The following is a 20,443-nucleotide window of genomic DNA, read 5'->3' as shown; positions in this document are numbered from 1 at the left end:
TATTGCTTTTTGTGTGCCAGATTGAGAAACCTACAACATAAAACAGGAAAAATAAAGGAGAAAAGATTACAACTGCCAAACAGAGGATAGACGGCCACTAATAAAAGGTGTCTTCGCTGCAGAGGGAGAGCTATTTTTTTCCCCTTCAAGATTTTTGGTGATTGAGCTGCTGCGTTGTGTTTGTAGGAAGTCTCTGAAGGCTAATGGTATGATATCTGAACATTTCAACAGATTTTACGTAGAAGAATTTAGTGAAGAAGGCAAAGGTGAGAAAAAGAAAAGGATCAAGAGATAAAAGAAGTAAATTTTCATTTTTACGATTACATTTTATTTATCTAAGCTTCAATGTCAAATGACCATGGAGGTTGAACTCAAGATTAGTTGAAAATTTGGGCTACTTGTCAAATTTCTATAATAATTCTTGTTTGTTTTTTTTTTCTCTACTTTTTGAACCTTCTATTCAAGTTATAATCAAATCTCTTCAGTTGGAGCAATGCTGCTACCTTTTGTTCCAAGAAAAATCCAAAGAGTTCAAGTTATGTTGATCAGTGCATATGATGAAATTTTGCATGCATGATGTTTAAGTTTGTGATTGTCTTGGACTAAGTTGAGCTTTTCCATGTTCGAGTCTATTAAAAGTTTAATTGAACTTGAGTTCCAATTTATACCACACTTTAATATGCTTTGTTAAGCTTATTTATTATTTAAATGAATGAGTTGACAAACTCTTATTGTGGTTAGCTGGTGAGATGCTCAGAAACAGATTGATTCTTTCAGAGCTTTTTACTTTGGCATGTGAGAGGGTCTTAGGATTTTGTTAGACAAAAAGGTTAAAGGGGTGAGAGTTACCCGGGGGGGGGGGGGGGGGGGGGGGGGGGGGGGGGGTGGGGGGTGGTGTTGGATATCCTAATTTATATACAATCAGTATTTTACAATCTAGGGTCTTACTAGTAATCTCAAAGCAATAACAATTTAAATGCTAACAATATTTAAGCAAGCACAATAATCACAATAAAATGAAGCATACAAGTGTGGAAATAAAGGGAAGAGAGCGCAAACACAGGATTTTTAACGAGATTTGGCAAACCCACCTACGCCCTTGCTTTGGACAAAACACCCGAGGATTCCACTATCCGCTCTTTAAAATAAAGCGGAGCTTCTCGTTATGTGAAGAGTATCTACCTCTTTACAATTCGTCGCTTACACGAGGCGTAGCTACCTCTTTACAATTCATTGCTTACACGAGGCGTAGCTACCTCTTTACAATTCGTTGCTTTCACACGAGACGTAGCTACCTCAGTACAATTCACAATCTGAACAGTAAATACAAATGACATGATATTTAGTGCGTATAAGAAGATGCTTCTTAAACAAGCTGATTTGTACAAAGAAATCCTAAACACTCTCAAATGATATTACTTGAAGTTCAATAGAGTAAATGTGAATTTTTCTCAAGAATATATTGTAATCTTTGAATAAAATATATATGATAAGAACTTCAAAGATTTAAACCCAACTATATATTCCTTTTAAAATATATTTCAAAATGAATGTAGGAGAAGTTGGAGTTTGGCTCTCAAAAAATATTTTTGCAAATAAGAGAACATGAGTGTAGATTTGAAAATATATGCTCCTAGAACTAAATGATGTTCTCCAAATATGATTTTCAAAAAGTAGGAGAATCAAAATAATCTTTCTCAAAGGAATTTGCAAGAGAAGAGAGTAGGAGAAAGAATATGCTCTTTAAATTTTTGAAATAGAGGATGAAAAATATGCCCAAATGAATAAAGATATGAATCAATATGCACAAAAGTCATTTTAAGTCTTGTGTGCATCATATTTATAGTCAGAAATCATTTGTGACCGTTTTATGATGGGAGGAAGAAATAATATTATATTTTGAAAAGTAGCCATTGTCGTAATCCGATAATATATATATATATATATATAAAATAAATAAAGGAGATATTTTGAGATATTTATATATAAATATCTTGGAGGAGATATTTATTTTGATTACTTAAAGGCTAAGTTAGGTTTTTCTTTATAAACTCTCTCTCTCTCTCTCTCTCTCTCTCTCTCTCTCTCTCTCTCTCTCTAAGATTTCCAAGCTGTGTGTTGTCGGAATCGACGATCCAATGTCGCTACGTGGATCAGGGAAGGAATCTCTACAGGTTCTATGGATCAAAATTTCATTTCGGAGTCAATTTTTGCTTTTGGTCTGGTAGATCTGAAGTATATGAGATTATAATGAAGTGTTGTTCTTTGAGTATTAGGTTTTGGGGTTTTCATGCTGTTGTTTTGAACCGTTTAGGTTCGGGGTTCGGAAAGCTAGGGCTTGAGTTCTGAGCCGTTTCGGACTTCGATTCACACGCAAGTAAGGGGGTTATGTTAATACAGTGATTTATAGAATATGAATTGATTGAAATGTTGAAATAACTTTTAGATATCGAGTTACGACGATTTTAGTGTTTTCAGGCTTCGGTTCGGTAAACCGACTTTATTTTCAAAACCAACTGGTCAATTTCAAATGTTATATTTTTAGAATATTGTACTTGTCATTCCGGACCTTTTCACCATTTGGAAATGTTGTTTTCGTTGTTTAAAACCCGTATTGTCATATTAACTGTTTATATTTACTTTTGGGTTGTTTTTGAATGTGGAAAATTGTGTGGCAAGGGTTGATGTTGTGAAACACTAGAACTGTTGTGAAAATGTAGGAAGTTTATTTGATGGCTACGGGCTGGATTTCACGTAATGATGTGTTTTGTGAAATGATTTCAAAAGAGTGTTTAAATTGTTTAAATTGCATGATATGCTTTAGGGACCCTGGGGACTGATAGTGTAGGCATGGATCTGTTGCCAGTGAGTGCACCATACTTTTGATCTATATGAACCTAGACTATATTGAGACAATAGGGGCAGTCTTAGTGTGAGTTTGCCTCTTGATTGTGTACCCAGGCTATATTGAGATAGTAGGGGTGGTCAACCCTTATTGTGGGAATTTATACAAGGTATAGAGTTTGAGGGCGTGTCCTATCTTGCATATCTGTACATTTATATAATTGTTGTTGTATACTATGGGGCTGTTCATATGATGAAAATGGGCTACGTATTTTACAATTATGAAAACAATTATTATATATGTTTATGTTTTTGTTAAACACTTAAAGCATGCTGGCCACACATTGTTATTAGCTTAATCGCCCCTTACTGAGAGGTGTCTCACCCTATCATACAAACTATCTTTTTAGGTCCTTATCGAGGTTGAGATTAGTAAGGACTAGGGCGGGGTAGCGATCTATTTTTTAGTGAGCGTCTCCACAAGCTCGATTTTGTAGGTTATGTTTAGGTTTTCAAACCTTGTAAAATGTTGTAAGACTTGAGGATGCATTGAGTATCATACAGTATTGTATACGGATGTTGGAATAACTGTATGTATCTATCAGGAAGTTAGAACTCTAGTAATAGTTTGATCGATGTTTATGTTTTCCGCTACGTATATATCTTTTAAGAAGTATATCAGGTACACAGAAATCACTATAGTAACACCCGGATCGTAAGTTGGGATTGGGGCGTTACATGTGGTATCAGAGCCTAGGTTTGCTAGGTTCTGCAGACTTTGACCCTCAGTGAGTAAATTACCAGAGTTTTGGTTGTGATGAGATAGAGTTAGAGAGTTAGTCGGGTTTTAGTTTGGAGGCTTGGAGGTGGGATTTCTTTCAATGGTCTTCTGTGCTCTTTTAGGAATGACGATTTCAGTAAAACCATGGTAAATCCATCGATGTTTCATTTCTAGGTTGAGAGATTTGACTTGAATGTCGAGATGAGAGGTTAGACGGTCTAGTGTGTATGGGCTGTCGGTGTCTTGAATACATGTTGTTTAATCTTCTTGTTCCATATTTTGCATTTATCGTGTTAAATGTGGAATGATTAAGTTGGCTTTTACCTGTGTACACGATGGAACCTAGAGGGAAGGGGATTATGGTAGGAGGCGATAATCACCAGGATGCCTCCAGTGAGGATGAGACTGAGGCTTATGTGTTCCTCTGCGATATAGCGAGACATGCCAAGAAGGAACCCAGGAGGGGTTCCAGGGAGCAAGATCAGATGGTTGCAGATAGAGGCTGCACGTACCAGCAGTTCTCCAGAACGAATCTGCTGGCATTTTTGGGAGGGCCGAACCCGATTGCGGCGGAGGACTGGTTACAAGAGATGAAGGATTTGATGGAGGTGTCTGAGTGCACAGAGGAACATAAGGTTAAATACGCCGCCCTCAAGCTGGTGGGGGAGGCTAAGAGATGGTGGCGATTAGCTAGGTTGGTTAAGGAGCAGTGCCTAGGGTACGTGTCGACTACCTGGAGTCGCTTTAGGGAGGTTTTCTTCACACGATACTTCCCCATTGCCACCCATGAGGTGAAGTTTGAGGAGTTCCTCCACTTGACTTTGGGATCGATGCCGGTGCAGTAGTATGCGGCCAGGTTTGTGGAGTTATCTCGATTTGCGTCTCACATGGTTTCAAATGAGCCGAAGAAGGCTCGTATGTTTGAGAGGGGCCTAAAGTAGGCTATACGCGCGCAGGTGGCAGCGTTGATAGTCCAGGGCTTTTACGAGCTTGTGGATAAAGCCATGGTGGCTGAAGCCAGCATGTAGAAGGGGGAAAGAGAGGCGAATCAGAAGAAGAGGCCTTTTCCCTAGAATTTGTAGTCAAGCTCCGGTAAGAGTTATTGGAAGAAATCCAGTGGTCTTTCGGGCCAACAGCAGCAGCAGCAGTTGGGATCTTAGGCTTCCTAGGGGAGTTCGGAGAAGCCAATGTGTCCCAAGTGCAAGAAACAGCACTGAGGCGAGTGCAAGTCTCGATTCATGGGCCGCTACAGGTGCGGGGAGTCAGGGCATCTGATACAGGACTGTAGGGTGACAGTGACTCTCCCGTCAGCATAGGCTCAAAACTGAGGTGGTAACCAGGCACCTTGAGGTGGTCACCAGGGAGGCACCACTAAGGCTAGGGTGTACTTGATGACACCGAGCGATGTGGAGAATGCCGACAATGTGGTGACAGGTACCATTTACAGCTTCCCATATAATGATGTAGTTCTTTTTTATTCTGGTGCAACCCAATTCTTTATATCTTGAGAATTTATTAAACGGCGTGGAGTGGAGGCTGAACCGTTAGAGGTCGAGTTAGGTGTGGATACACCATCAGGGTTAGTGGTGGTATGCAGTAGAGTGGTCAGGGATTAGCTGATAGAGATTTAGGGGAGGAGGCTTCCTGCTAGTCTAATCGTGTTTGATATGCACGAGTTTGATGTAATCCTAGGGATGGATTGGTTGGCATCCAATTTTGCAAGCATTGACTTCCATAGGAAGGAAGTAGTGTTTAGGCCTCCCAGAGAGCAGGAATTTCTATTTGTTGGGTCGTGTGTACGTTCTGCACCACGGATCCTCTCGAAGATGCAGGCGAGACAGTTGCTTCTTAAGGGTTGTCGGGGATACTTGATGAGTGTGAAAGAGTTACCTAAGGAGGGATTGAAGTTGGAGGATATCCCGGTGATAAGGGAGTTCTCTGATGTCTTTCCTGAAGACTTGTCAGGGTTGCCTCCAAACAGTGAAGTGGAGTTTGCTATTGAGTTAGCACTGAGGATGGCACCAATCTCCAAGGCGCTTTACAAAATGGCTCTAGATGAGTTGAAAGAGTTAAAGGAGTAGTTGCAGGAACTTTTGGACAAGGGGTTCATCAGGCTGAGCATGTCACTCTCGGGTGCGCCTGTGTTTTTTGTGAAAAAGAAGGATGGGTCAATGAGGATGTGCATCGATTACTGGGAGATCAATAAGGTGACCGTGAAGAAGAGATATCTGTTGCCTTGATTGACGACTTGTTTGAGCAGTTGCAGGGCACTCAGGTCTTTTCGAAGATCGATTTATGGTCTGAGTATCACCAGCTGAAGGTGAAAGTAGAGGATGTATCAAAATTGCTTTCCAAACCCGGTATAGCCATTACGAGTTTTTGGTTATGTTGTTTGGTTTGACGAATGCACCTGCAACATTCATAGACTTGATGAATAGGGTGTTCCATGAGTACCTGGATAAATTTGTGGCGGTGTTCATCGATGACATCTTGGTGTATTCGAAGAGTCCAGCAGAGTATGATGCTCATCTTAGAGTAGTCCTTCAGGTACTTAGAGAGAAGAAACTATTTGTTAAATTCAAGAAATGTGAATTCTGGCTTAAGCAAGTTGCATTTCTAGGGCACGTGGTGTCCAAGGAGGGGATTTCAGTTGACCTAGGTAAAGTTAAGGTGGTAGTTGACTGGGCGAGACCAAGGAACGTGCATGAGGTTCGTAGTTTCTTAGGTCTGGCCAAGTATTATTGTCAATTCGTCGAGGGCTTTTCTAAGCTGTCGGGCCCCTTGATGCAGCTTACCAGGAAGAGTAGCAAGTTTGCGTGGACTGGAGACTGCGAGTAGAATTTCCAAGAGTTGAAGCGGCGCTTGGTCACAACTCTAGTGTTGATCATTCCATCAGGGGATGGTGGTTTCGTAATCTACAATGATGCGTCCTTTAAGGGACTAGGTAGTGTTTTGATGCAATAGGGTAAGGTAGGTTCCTACACTTCTCGTCAGCTCAAGGAGTATGAGAAGAATTATCCTATGCATGATTTGGAGCTGGCGGCAGTTGTGTTTGCTCTAAAGATCTGGCGGCATTATCTGTATGGTGAGAAGTGCGAGATCTTTACCGATCATAAGAGTCTCAAATACTTCTTCACCCAGAAGGAGTTGAATATAAGACAGCGCAGGTGGCTCAAATTGATCAAAGACTACGACTGTACCATAAGCTATCACCCCGGAAAAGCTAATGTGGTAGTTGATGCGCTGAGTTGGAAGTCAGTGGAGGCGTTGGTTTCAGCAGTTGTGGGGCAGCATCAGATCAGGATAGATCTAGAGAGATTGAGGATAGAGCTAGTGGACAAGGATCCCCAAGCCTTCGTAGCCGGGTTGGTGGTTCAATCAACCTTATGAGAACGAATCAAAGCTGCTCAGTTGAACGACGCGAAGTTGGTAAAGATTGTGGAGAAACTGCAGAGTAAACCATATTCAAACTTTAATGTCTCTGAGGATGGAGTTCTCAGATTCCACACCAGGATGTGTGTACTAGACGACGCAAAGATAAAGAGGATGATTCTGGAGGAGGCTCATCGCTCTCTCTATACTGTTCATCTAGGGAGCACGAAAAATGTATAGAGATCAGCTAGAATCATTTTGGTGGAGTAATATGAAGAAGGAAGTGGCCGGGTTTGTTGGGCAATGCCTGACATGTCAGCAGGTGAAGGATGAGCATCAGAGACCAGCAGGACCACTAAAGTCGCTTGACATTCCCAAGTGGAAGTGGGAACACATCTCGATGTATTTTTTTTCGGGGTTATCTTCAGCGGTGCCCAGACAACTATCTGAGTGGTGGTGGATTGGTTGATGAAGATGGCACACTTCATTCCAATCAGAGTCAGCTCTTCTATGAATAGACTGGAAGAATTGTATGTACATGAGGTAGTACGGCTCCATGGCGTCCTGGTGTCTATCGTTTCAAATTGAGACCCACGTTTCACGTCTCAGTTCTGGAAGGGGTTGCAGGATGCCTTGGGGTCACAGCTCACATTTAGCACAACGTTTCACCCGCAGACGGATGGGCAGTCTAAAAGGATGGTTTAGATTTTGGAGGATATGCTGCGGGCATGCGTGTTGGATTTCTGTAACAGTTGGATCAGTTATCTACCACTCATAGAATTTGCTTATAATAACAGCTACCAGACCAGTATTGAGATGGCACCATATGAGGCCTTGTATGGTCATCGGTGTTGATCTCCGTTGTACTGGGATGAGGTAGGTGAGCAGCAGATTTTGGGACCGGAGTTGATTCAGTAGACCTCTGTGAAGGTCGAGCTTATCAAAGAAAGGATTAGATCAACTCAGAGTCGGCAGAAGAGTTATGCCAATACTCGCCAACGAAAACTGAAATTTGATATTAGAGATATGGTATTTCTGAGGGTTGCTCCTATGAAAGAAGTGATGAGGTTCGGGAGGAAAGGCAAGTTGAGTCCTTGGTACATTGGGCCATTCGAGATCCTGGAAAGGATAGGTCCAGTTGCTTATCGGGTAGCCTTACCCCCGACCTTATCTAGGGTGCATGATGTGTTTCACGTATCAGTGTTGAGGAAGTATGTGCCAGATCCATTGCACATGATCAGTTATGAGTCCTTAGAAATCAGTGAAGCGCTAGATTCTGGTGAGGTATCAATTCAGATTTTGGATCAGAAGGTATGGAAGCTACGTACCGAGGAGATACCATTGGTAAAGGTGCTATGGTATAACCACGAGATTGAGGAGGCTTCTTGGGAATTAGAGGTCGAGATACATCAGAAGTATCCTAAACTATTCAGAGATATTCAGAGTTAGACAGGTAATGTAGATATGTGAGTGTTTCCCTTTTTGCTTATGGTAAGGGTATGTGGATTGTCTCTAGGAGAGTTTGTATATGTAATGTGAGCTTCCGAGACTATTGTATGTAACCACAGTATTCCTCCGCCATAAGTGAGGGTAGGTAATGAATTTGAAACAGGGTTGCTATGTGGGTGGTCGCCGGCTCTTCTTAGAGATAGAACAGTTAGAGTTCAGATGATGTGGTAGGAACAATTAGCAAATTTCGAGAATGAAATTTTAAAAGGAGGGGAGATTGTAGTAACCATATTAAAATATATATAATAAATAAACAAATAAAGGAGATATTTTGAGATATTTATGTATAAATATCTTGGAGGAGATATTTATTTTGATTACTTAAAGGCTAAGTTAGGTTTTTCTTTATAAACTCTCATTCTCTCTCTCTCTCTCTCTCTCTCTCTCTCTCTCTCTCTCTCTCTCTCTCTCTCTCCAAGATTTTCGAGCCATGTGTTGCTGGAATCGATGATCTGACGTCGCTACGTGGATCAATGAAGGAATCTCTACAAGTTCTATGGATCAAAATTTCATTTCAGAGATTTCCGAGTTTTTTTTCAAAAATTGAGGTAAGGGTGGATTTTCGCTTTTGGTCCAGTAGATTTGTAGTATACGAGATTATACTAAAGTGTTGTTCTTCGAGTATTAGGTTTTGGGGTTTTCGTGCCGTTGTTTTGAATCGTTTAGGTTTGGGGTTCGGAAAGCTAGGGCTTGAGTTTCAATTCGTTTCGGACTCCAATTCACACGAAAATAAGGCAGTTATGTTAATACAATGATTTATACAATATGAATTGATCGAAATATTGATATAACTTTTAGATATCGAGTTACAGTGGTTTTAGGGTTTTCGGGCCTCGGTTCGATAAATCGGCTTTATTTTCAAAACCAATTGGTCAAATTCAAATGTTATATTTTTAGAATATTGTGCTTGTCATTCCGGACCTTTTCGCCATTTGGAAATGTTGTTTTCGTTGTTTAAAACCCGTACTGTGATATTAACTATTTATATTTACTTTTGGGTTATTTTCGAATGTGGAAAACTATGTGGTAGGGGTTGATGTTGTGAAATACTGGAACTGTTGTGAAAATGGAGGAAGTTTATTTGACGGCTACAGACCTGATTTCACGTAATGATGTGTTTTGTGAAATGATTTCAAAAGAGTGTTTAAATTACTTAAATTGCATGATATGCTTTAGGAACCCTGGGGACTGATAGTGTAGGCACGGATCCGTTGCCAGTGAGGGCACCATACTTTTGATCTATATGAACCCAGGCTGTATTGAGACAGTAGGGGCAGTCAACCCCAATTGTAAGGATTTATACATGGTATAGAGTTTGAGGGTGTTTCCTATCCTACATATCTGTATATTTATGTAATTGTTGTTATATACTATGGGGTTGTTCATATGATGAAAATGGGCTACGTATTTTACAATTATGGAAATGATGATTATATTATGTTTTTGTTAAACACTTAAAGCATGCTAGCCACACTGTTATTAGCTTAATTATCCCTTACTGAGAGGTGTCTCACCCTATCATACAAACTGTCTTTTCAGGTCCTTATCGAGGTTGAGATTAGCAAGGACTGGGGTAGGGTAGTGATCTGTTTTTGAGTGAGCGTCTCCACGAGCTCGATTTTGTAGGTTATGTTATAGGTTTCAAAACTTGTAAAATGTTGTAAAACTTGAGGATGCGTTGAGTATCATACAGTATTGTATATGGATGTTGGAATAACTGCATATATCTATTAGGCAGTTAGAACTCTAGTAATAGTTTGATGGATGTTTATGTTTTCCGCTGCGTATATATCTGTTGAGAAGTATATCAAGTACACAAATGTCACTATAGTAACGCCCCAGGCCGTAGGTTGGGACCGAGGCGTTACGGCCATTTTATAGCCGTTGAACCAGTCTATCACCGTAGAAAATCGTCGACGGTTTTTCTGGGCTTTCCCAAACCGTCGACAATTTCTCGTAGGCCGGACTCATTTTTGAAATTGATATATATATTTATATATTATTTCAAAGATATATTGACAATACAATCGCATGCTTGATTTCTTATCGACATCACTTTGAGTGTTGTTACACATATTTGCATTGAGCTTATAGTTCTTATCTGGTTAATGTGCATCGGTTAATACTGGTACAAATTTTCTTATTAGAGAAGCACATATTTTATACACAAAATTTATATTGTGAATATGTTGTATTCTAGGCAAGGCTTGAAAGGGTGATAATCTAGTCCAGAAGGATTGTATGTAAAGGTTAAGGTTAGCCCTGATAATTTGACCTAGTTGTATACGGTGCCGCTCCACCCGTTAAGTGAGCATTAATGGAATCCTTGGGCTTACGAGCTAAGGTAGGGACGTAGGCAGTATTGGCCTAACCTCGACATCATATCTTGTGTGTGCTTTTAAATTCCTGCACTTTAATTTCCTGCACATGTTTGCTTATATTTAATTTATTATGAACATGTGCATGATTCAAATATTGTGAATGATTGGGATGAACTGAGCCTGTTGAACTTGCCTTGATTATCAGCTTAGTTAAATTCTTGTTGAGTAATTGGTATTTGTTCTATACAAACCCTAGGTTGTGGTATACTTCTATTGGATTAGTTATACCTAGGAAATAAGTTTTAAAATTCCAATTCACCCCCCTCTTGGGAATACACCAATTCCAACAATAAATCATATGACTAAAGAGCTAATAAGGATGCAAGCAAACTACAAAGGAATAAAATATTTAGAAATACTTTGCCTTGAAAGTAAAATTGAGGATTGAAATAAAATAATTTACAACTTCACTAAAGGAAAGGAGAACTTTGATAAAATGATTGAATCACAAATAATGTCTTTGGATAAAGAAGGCATAAGATTCAATGGAGTTGAGAACACAAGGAAAAAGAACCTTTACATGGGGTACTTTGCAAAAGCCTCTAAAGACTATGCTAACACCTCTTCAAATTCTTACACTCACACCACATGCTTCCTATGTAAGAAGAAAGGACACATAATGTAATGCCCCGAACCCACCAAGTGGGGCCCAAAGGTCACGTGTTTCATTCACCTGTTCCTGATACCATAAACTACAATCATGCAACGGAAATAAATAAACAACCTCTATTTAAATACTAGAGTTTATCTATAAATTCCAAAAAAAAAATAGCATATATCTATTTATATTACATCACAGTATTTAAAAACATAAACTATACATAAACTGTTCTTACAATCGCCCCAAAATTTACCAAAACACTACCCTGCCCTGAACTCTAAGGTCGATCACCTGGTGGACCTGAAAATATAATCATTTGCTAGGGTGAGACACATCTTAGTAAGGAAGAATAAATTATAGCAGTGTGTGACAAAGAGTTTAATTAAATAAAGAATATAATCATTTGTATTTCATCATTAGTAAATAAAGCACAATCAAATTACACTTATACATAATTACTTTTAGTGAAAATTTTTGAAAATAGGGAAGATTACCCGCCCATACAAGTAGCTTCCCTATGCTCTGATACTAATATCAGGGCACTCACCTTACTCAGTAAGCCCTTGGGTTATGTACATAGGTAAAGTCTCCGAGAATAGGGAAGGTTACCCACCCATACAAGTAACTTCCCTCTGCTCTAGTACCTAATTGAAAATTACCAGGGCACTCACCTTTCTCAGCAAACCCTCGGCAGAAAGTTTTACTTTGCCATAAATATACATATTATTAAATCCACATATCATTTATCTTATCAAATCACATTCCATGTAAATTATCCACATAGGACAATATTGTCCACACATGACTCACATCCACACAAAATACATGGTCCACACAGGACTCACATCCACATAGAATACACGGTCTACATAGACTCACTCCAGCTTCCGCAACACGTGGTTCACACAGACACCACTATTCACCAATATCCAATCCCCATGACCTACCCGTAGTATATTATTAGAATAATCTCCTCAAGCCTACCAATGCTTTACCACAATATATAATGACAATATATGAACTCCTCAGGCCTGCCAACATATATCGTGATTATATCTAGGCAATATAACGAACTCCTCAGGTCTACCAACGTTATATTGTGATACACACGAATAACCACACAAAATGACCCAATCACACATACCACATTATTCATCACAACAATCACAAATAGATAGTATTCATAACCAATCCATATTCATAAATAAACTGTATCCACAACCAGCGGATATTCACAAGCAGTCAGTATTTACTACCAATCAACATTCACAACAGCCAGTTAAATTATGAAAGTTGTATTCCTACCACATAATTTCTTTTCCAAATATATATATATATATATATATATAATAATTATTTTTCCAAATGCCTATTTGTTTAGATAAATCATACATATATATTTATACTCGAATTTAACCGGTTTAAAATTAAATAAAAATCTGCTATAATTAATCCCCCTTACCTGCTTTCTAAAAAGCCTACTAAAATCCAAACTACACCCGAGGCGTACAAAACTCTAAACCCTGAAATTACATTATCTCCAATAAAATCAACTCAAACCCATTATTAAAATCATTTATTGCCTTTCCTAGGCTAGCATACTCCAAGTACGCACATAGACCCTAAAAATATATCACTTACCCTCATTTCAAGATGGCGTCTCAGAACCCCAAATTGGAAATCTGCTCTGCCTAATTGCAGAGAATCTTCCCAAGAATCTCTTGGTGGTTACTGATTGTCAATTCGGGTTTTAACGGAGCCGAAATCGAAGAAAGAGAGAGTAAGGGAATCGTAGGGTAGAGAGAGAGAGAGAGAGAGAGAGAGAGAGAGAGAGAGAGAGAGAGAGAGAGAGAGAGGCATGAGGAGAGAGAACTTCTCACTTAAAATGAAAGCAACACTATTTATAGGCAGGGTTTCGTTGACGAGACACGTGGGTTTGTCAACGAGCCTAAGAAGACCGTTCGTTGACGAATCTCAGAAATATCTGAAACCCTTCTCAGTAAATCTTTGTCAACGAGACACGTAAACTTGGCGACGAAATCCAGAAGGACGCTCGTCGACAAGGAGAACTAGTTCGTCGACGAGTCCCTACTTGATGTCCTTTTCAAATTTTCTTTTTCCTTTCTTTTATTCTCACTTTTTCCTTTTTACTTTATTCATTTTTATTTTATTTACCAGGTTCAAGTTGCTACATTCTCCCCCCCTTACAAAATTTTATCCTCAAAATTTGTTATTCCATCATTTTTTACAACTTAAAGGCTAACTAACCACATTCACACAGTTCAATCTATTCTAACATGTGAACCATCAAATTACTTAAAATCAAACAAATATATCGTTTATCCAAATGTAACATATTACCTACACCTCCAGCATTGTTCCCATTAGTCTGGTTAAGCATGTAGACACCAATCGGGCCTCCACCGCCGTGAGGTACCAAGTTATTCCTCCTATTTTGGTCAAGAGCGGGTGCATTGCTCGGTGGAGCACAACAATCATGAGTTATGTGGTCATATATGCCACATCTATAGCACACCGTATTCCCATCCCGGCATTCTCCCCAATGCCACTAATTACATCTGACACACAGGGGGTGGAATGAATTGTTCTGATAGTCTTGATCAATCCTATTTGACCTCTAACACTTAACATCTTGATCTCCCCTCCAGGAATCCTATCGGACATTGGTATATGAGTTGGAAGATATGGATCTCTTCTTCTGTTTCACTTTTGTCTCACTTTCCTACATATTAGCCTTAACTGCCATGGCCATGTCCACTAACTCAGAGAAACTTTGAGTCATCAATGCCACCACTTGAGCGTGTATCCCCTACCTCAGTCCTCTCTTAAACATCCGAGCTTTCAGCAGCTCGTTTGGGACCATGTGTGGAGCAAAATAAGATAACTCCACAAACTTGGCTGCATAATATTGTACAGTCATGGACCCCTGAGTCAAATGTAGGAACTCCTCAGCTTTAGTTGCTCGGGTGGTAGCGGGAAAATACAGGTCAAAGAACACCTCCCTAAAGCTACACCAGGTGACAACCGCAAGTCCTAGTCGCTGCTCCTCTACTAACTTTACCGCCGGCCTCCCCAACCAGTTTAAAGGTGGCATATTGTACCTTATGTTCCTCTGTACAGTGCAGAACTGTTAGGAGTTCTTCCATCTCCTAAATCCAGTCCTCAGCTAAGATCGGGTCTGCACCTCCTTCAAAAGCGGGTGGACTTGTCCGGGTGAACTGTTGAAAAGTGCAGCCCTTATCAGCCAGTGGCTAATCCTGCTCTCTCCAAGCTTCCTTCCTATCCTAACATGCTATGCTACGCAGCAGCACTGAGGCATCAACATCATCCTCACTGGAGGTATCCACATGTTTATCTCCTCCGATGTCAACATCCTTCCCCCTAGAATCCATCCTGAAGATAGGATAGAAACAAACTTAAAATATCCTCATTTATCATAACTGAAACAAATTTAAATCAAAAAGCTACTTTAGCATAGAAGTTCTAATCTACGATTCGTTCATATCGTCTTACCACAAAATCGTAACACTGACATGATAAACATACTCAACCGACCTAACGTTCCGACTTACGAGCCCAAATTCCAATCTCTTAACTCAAAAACGAAACCATTAATGGATTTACCATAGTTTTCCAAAAATCATCATTGCTAGAAAAATATAGAAGACCATCAAAGGATCTCCACCTCCAAGTTTCCATACCACTATTCCTCCTAACCTACCCACTATTATCCTTATCCTAACTTGGACCTATACTCTAGTATTAATCATCCTTAAAGTCTACACAACTGTTAGGCTCTGATACCAACTGTAATACCCCAAACCCACCAAGTGGGGCCCGAAGGTTACGTGTTTCATTCACCATTTTCTGATACCATAAACTACAATCATGTAGTGGAAATAAATAAACAACCTCTATTTAAATACCAGAGTTTATCTATAAATTCCCAAAAACAACAACATCTATCTGTTTATATTACATTGCAGTATTTAAAAATATAAACTATACATAAACTATTCTTACAATCACCCCAAAATTTACCAAAATACTACCTTGCCCAGAGCTCTAAGCTCGATCACCTGGTGAACCTGAAAATATAATCATTTGCTAGGGTGACACACATCTTAGTAAGGAAGAATAAATCTTAGCAGTGTGTGATAAAGAGTTTAATTAAATACAAAATATAATCATTTGTAATTCATCATCAGTAAAGAAAGCACAATAAAATTACACTTACACATACATAATTACTTTTAGTGAAAATTCCCGAGAATAGGGAAGATTACCCGCCCATACAAGTAGCTTTCCTCTACTCTGATACTAATATCAAGGCATTCACCTTACTCGGTAAGCTCTCAATTTATGTATATAGGCAAAGTCTAAGAGAATAGGGAAGGTTACCCATCTATACAAGTAACTTCCCTCTGCTCTAATACCTAACTGAAAATTACCAGGGCACTCCCCTTTCTCATCAAACCCTTGGCAGAAAGTTTTACTTTGCCATAAATATACATATTATTAAATCCACATATCATTTATCTTATCAAATCACATTCCACGTAAATTATCCACACAGGAGAATACTGTCCACACAAGACTCACATCCACATAGAACACATGGTCCACACAAGACTCGCTTCTGCTTCCGCAACACATGATTCGCCTAAACACTACTATTCACCAGTATTCAATCCCCATGACCTACCCATAATATATCAGTAGAACAATTTCCTTAGGCCTGCCTGTAGTGACCTGAAGAATAATAGTATTTTAATAATAAAGAGGCAGGAAAATAGAAACATGAACAGAAAGAGACAGTAGCCTTCGTTGACGACATTGCATTTTGGAGAATATAATAATTTTAAGAAATTTCCAAAATTCTTCGATGAATATAGGGGTTCGTCCACAAGTGCATAAGGGAATTCGTCGACGAATACAAGGGTTCGTCGACGAGAAAATACTGAGAGGCGGATTTAGGCTACTTTGAATTTCGTCAATAAATACAAGGATTCGTCGACGAGGTGACGTGTGTCGTCGACGAATCTGACCCTATAAATAGCTAAAAACTGGATTTTTATCCATTTTCAACGCCGCTCTCTCTCCTCTCTCTCTCTCTCTCTCTCTCTCTCTCTCTCTCTACGCCCCTCTCTCACTTCTCTCTTCGTTTCCGGGCCTATCCTTGCCGGATTGAAGATCTGAAGCCACCACGACGTTCCTGGTGGAGTTCTCTTCAAGTTTGCTAGGACGGATCATTGGTGGGATTGAGTTGGAATTGACCCCAAATTCAGGGTAAGACCTTTTAGTCCATTTTTGGCCTTATGACAGTTATAGGAAATGATGTACATGAAGAAATACTAATATTTCATTCTGGAAAACGTTGTTTTCAGGGAGTTATGTAGGAGGCCCGACGGGTGTTAGGCCAGTATACCATAAGGGCTTTCCAGTAGTCAGGTAAGGGAAATATGCTATGCTAGGTATTTTTAAAATATTATACAGTTTATTAAATTATGAAAATTATATATTAAAGCATGGTGTGGCTTGAGAATATGAATATAGTATGGGATATATTTTACGAATTTTAGTACCATGATGATACGAATTTTAGTACCATGATTTTACGAATTTTAGTACCATGATTATACGAATATCAGTACCATAATTATACGAATTTTAGTACTATGATTATGCAGTTTTCAGTGTTATGATTATACAGTTCTTAGTACTATGACGTATGGATTACAGTTACAGTTTATTCAGTATCATGGTTATTACGATTATTTCAGAAACATGGTAAATCATATAGTTGTATATAGAGATATATATTATACAGTATCAGACCCTGTTAGACCATACAGTTACAGAGCATGGTACCGTTGCTACAGATATTTATGTTATGAGTGCAACCACCTATTTAGATAATACGTGGTAGTAGGTCAATCACCTAGGCCCTTGACGTGGACAAGCTCCCCATCAAATATGGGTTGAGGTGGGCAGATCAGACCGATGAAGTATAGTGATTTATTCCTGGTTGGTCAACCAGGGTAAATCCCGCCTACGGGCCGCACAACCCTGTCATGAGGAATTAAATCATGACACACAGTTATCCACAGGGAAAGTGTTCAGTTACTATTACGTATATACAGATTTACAGAAACAGGGAACATACTTATGTATAATAGAAGTATCTTGAATAGTAACCTACACTATTGTTATGTTAAGCAACAGGAAAAGGGGGTGAATTTTATTACTTATACTGTATTTACATTTTCAGTTATACATGTTTATATGTAAATGAATTTTCATAATACTATAGCTCATTTGCTACACACTAGTGATTACATGTTTCATCTTACTAAGCGTTGGCTCATCCCAGAATTGAACCATTTTTCAGGTGATCCAGGTAGGCGAGCAGAACAGACTCGCAGATAGAAGGGCTTCGGTACTGCCCTCACAGTAAAGTGAGTATTTTGGGAGTGTTTTTGTATAGCCCTAGCTAGATGAGGGTATTTTGGGGATACCATTATATTTGTATATTTTGGGAAACATTTCAAAACTCTGGTATTGTATATAATTACGTATGGATATGTTATTTCATTTCTACTTCTTGCTACTTAGGTTAATATATGTTATGGTATCAGAGCATGTTAAAAGACATAGAATATATGTATATATAAAAAAAAAAAAAAAAAGAACATGAAAATTAAGCAGGTTATTACACTGCCAATGCTCTGCCCCAATATATAATGACAATGTACGAACTCCTCAGGCCTGCCAACATTTTATTATGATACACACGAATAACCACACAAAATGACCCAGTCACACATACCACATTATTCATCACAACAATCACTAATAGACAGTATTCACAACCAATCCATATTCATAAATAAACTGTATCCACAACCAGCCCATATTCACAAGCAGTCAGTATTCCTACCACACAATTTCTTTTCCACATATATATTATATAAAAAATTATTATTTTTCCAAATGCCCAACTGTTCAGATAAATCATACCTAAATAAAATCCTAACTACACCTGAGGCGTATAGAACTCAAAACCCTGAAATTACATTATCCCTAATATAATCAACTCAAACTCAGTATAAAAATCATTTACTACCTTTCTTAGGCTAGCATACTCCAAGTACGCACATAAACCCTAAAATATTTCACTTACCCTGATTTTGGGATGGTACCCTGGAACCCCAAACTGGAAATCTGCTCCACCTAAGTTGTAAGGAATCTTTATAGGAATCTCGTGGTGGTTCCTGATTGTCAATCCGGGTTTTAACAGAGCCGGAATCGAAGAGAGAAAGAGTAAGGGAACCGTAGGGTGGAGAGAGAGAGAGAGAGAGAGAGAGAGAGAGAGAGGTGTGAGGAGAGAGAATTTCTCGCTTAAAATGAAAGCAACACTATTTATAGGCAGGGCTTCGTCGACGAGACACGTGGGTTCGTCGATGAGCCCAAGAAGATCGTTCGTCAACGAAGCCGTGAGTTCGTCGACAAATCTTAGAAATATCTGAAACCCCTCTCGGTAAATCTTTGTTAATGAGAACATAAACTCAACGACGAAATCCAAAAGGACGCTCGTAGACGAGGAGAACTAGTTCATCGACGAGTCCCCGCTTGATGTCCTTTTCAAATTTTCTTTTCCCTTTCTTTTATTCTCCCTTTTTCCTTTATTCATTTTTATTTTATTTACCGAGTTCGGGTTGCTACACATAAAGTTTGAATGTCCATTAAAGAGAAAGGGTGTGAAAACTAAGCAGGTTTGGAGAGTAAAGGAAACATCTCTTATTAAACCATTAAGCTCGAAGAAAGTATGGGTACCTAGATAAAAAGCCTAATTCACAAACCAAGGACTCCATAGATCTTTGGAATAGTTGTTCTTGTTAGGAATTGAGAAAGATAAGTTTGTACTTAAATACGGTAATGCCTTCATAGCCTACATGGTTTAAAGTAGCCAATTTTAAGAGATTTAGAAAATAACTATAAATATGCTCTGATAGTAGATAAATGCTTTGAATGTAAGTTACTAATAGAAATATCTACCATAATAGAAGACCTAAGAAGCTAAGAAAATAAAAGAAATCTAGAGAATTCAAAGATTCCAAAAAGAAAATTTATCCTTGTTCAAACTATTGAAAAGACAACTTTAATACAAGGATATTGAATGAGTTGAAATGGATAAACTTAAAGAAGAGTTTATGAGCTTATTAATGACTATTATATTGAAACAAATAAATACAAGAATGACATTGTTGGCCGCAAATCAAGAAAGTTTGGATTGTATAAGGCTTAACTTAGAAAGTATTGGGACTTGAAAAGCCATATGAATTTTGGTATCATATGCAAAAGAATTACTTGAAATCAAAAGAAAGAAAATCTGAAGCAAATTGAGTTTATTACATAAGAATTTCAAATAAGGAATAAGGATAAGTGTTTGAAGAAAGCATGAGCATGAGCATACAATTCTGATGGAAATGCAAGATGCGTATATATTTTGTGAAACCAAACACTAAGCTTGTTTGAAATACTATTTTATTTTGCTTAGTTCTTTTATTTGTTTTTCTCTTGACCATCTTAGTGATGGATGATCATATTATGATTGAAATATATGCTGGATTATGGACTTTATTATTGTAACTTAAATGTGAATTTTTTGGTCCTTATTACCTTTGCATAATATTTCTTTTGGTTTATTTATTTATTTTTTGTTGATATAAAAAGGGGGAGAAAATGTAGCAAACTGAGCATGAGCATGACATGATGAATTTACAAGCATGATTGAGAAAGATGATAGCTTCTCATGATATTTACACTCATACAATACATGGATACATAGTTTGTCCTTCAAGAATGATATTATGAATTTATTGAACATGAAATACATTTCATTTAGGGGGAGTTAGATTTGTTAAGTTATGA

At 38.5% G+C, this 20,443-nt stretch overlaps 1 protein-coding gene across 1 annotated transcript in view; it reads left to right on the top strand.

Moving 5' to 3' along the window:
* LOC131160007 (conserved oligomeric Golgi complex subunit 1) overlaps nucleotides 1-535 on the top strand; it is a 40,023-nt gene extending 39,488 nt beyond the window's left edge. Inside the window, exon 7 of the transcript XR_009137908.1 lies at nucleotides 21-535. The gene's annotated coding sequence lies outside the window, so the exon portion shown is untranslated. The remainder of the gene's footprint in view (nucleotides 1-20) is intronic.
* The last annotated feature ends 19,908 nt before the right edge of the window (nucleotides 536-20,443 follow it).

This window comes from Malania oleifera, chromosome 7 (genome assembly GCF_029873635.1).
Source record: "Malania oleifera isolate guangnan ecotype guangnan chromosome 7, ASM2987363v1, whole genome shotgun sequence".
Lineage (NCBI taxonomy): Eukaryota > Viridiplantae > Streptophyta > Magnoliopsida > Santalales > Ximeniaceae > Malania > Malania oleifera.
Note: the sequence above shows the minus strand (reverse complement) of the source record. Positions and strands in the feature narration are given on the sequence as shown.